Here is a 1658-nt window from a genome sequence, read left to right as displayed (position 1 = left end):
AAGGCAATTGGTCAAGTTAGAGGTCAAGCAATCCAGAAAATTCCAAAGCCTCATACGAAGAGACAATTGCTCTCCTTTTTGGGTATATGCTCCTACTGTAGGATGTTTATCGCACATTACACAACCCTTGAGGCTCCCTAAGTGACATAGCCCATGGAAAAGGGTTGCAGAACCGGAGTCCATTACAGTGGACCCCAGAGGCCGAGAGTGCCTTTGCTGAATTAAAAAGGGGCGCTCCAAACTACACCTACCCTGGGGATTCCGAACCCAAACCAGCCTTTTGTACAAACTGTGGATGATTAGCGTGGCTGCATGACATCTGTGCTGTTCCAGGATCATTGGGGAAGATTGAGGCCGGGAGCATATTTTTCAGCTAAACTTGACCCTGTAGCAGCAGGATTGTCTCAATGCCTGTGAGCTGTGGACGCAGCTGAAAAGGCTGTTGGAGCATCCAGGGATATAGTCGGCTGTGGTGAATTAACCCTTCTGGTCCCACATGCAGGATCCTGACTGCTTTCCGAGCAAACGACCGCACACATTTCAGCAGCACGTTGGCTCCGATACAATACTGTGTTATTGGAGACGCCTAACATTACAATAAAGCGATGTAACGCCCTTAACCCTGCTAGCCTTCTCCCCACAGAAGGAGACAGAGACCCACACGATTGTGTTCCTGTAACTAATGAAATTTGCAGCCCCAGACCAGATTTGCAGGATTGACCATGTCAGAATCCAGATATGGAGTTTTTTGTGGATGGGTCAGCATTCAGGAGCAAGGGGACAGGCCAGAATTGTGTTGGGTATGATGCAGTGACTATGTACGAGGTAGTCAAAGTGGGATCACTCCCTTCTCATCTGTCAGTGCCAGCAGCGGAGCTAACTGCCTTGACTGAGGCCTGTAAGTTAGCTGAGGGAAGGACAGTGAATATTTACACCGATAGCAGATATGCCTTTGGGGTTGTACATGATTTTGGAACCCTGTGGAAACACAGGGGATTCTTGACCTCCAGCAGAAAGCCCATCACACACTGCGACCTGATTTCCGACCTCCTGGAAGCAGTCCTGTTGCCTAAATCAATCGCTGTGTGTAAGTGTGAAGCTCACACAAAAAATAATGATCTTATTTCCCAAGGCAATGCGAGGGCAGACTCAGCAGCAAGAACGGCAGCCCAGCAGCTGCCAACTGAGCAGATTGACATGTGTATGGCGAAGAGGTGGCTTGGACCATTTCAAGTGCTCCTCACAACACAGACAGTAGTTAAGATCGCAGAAAACCAAGTGGATACACACCAGCCATTCCAGGCGTGTAGCTGGACCTGAGGAGATATCGGACAGCACCAGAACCAATTAAGTGCAAGTAGTGATTAGAAGCCTCATACGGTTATGGAGCTGCCGCAGCTCACACATGGGCTGTGTACAGGGCACACCAGAGCAAGGGAAGGTACCACCACAAAGCTGTGTTTCGGGTAGGTGGTATCTGAGGAAAGGCCTGGTGTTTCCTAAACTTTTTTTGATGTATAACTATTACGGCTCTGTATTTCTTTGTAGTTGTTGCTGTAGTTGGGCTTGATATCATAAAACGACAAAAAGGGGGAAAATGAAATGGGAAATTATCTATTTACTGTGAAATTAATTATCCATTTGCTGCGAAATTTAAA

Source organism: Chiloscyllium punctatum, unplaced genomic scaffold (assembly GCF_047496795.1).
Source record: "Chiloscyllium punctatum isolate Juve2018m unplaced genomic scaffold, sChiPun1.3 scaffold_124, whole genome shotgun sequence".
Taxonomy (NCBI): Eukaryota; Metazoa; Chordata; class Chondrichthyes; order Orectolobiformes; family Hemiscylliidae; genus Chiloscyllium; species Chiloscyllium punctatum.
Note: the sequence above shows the minus strand (reverse complement) of the source record.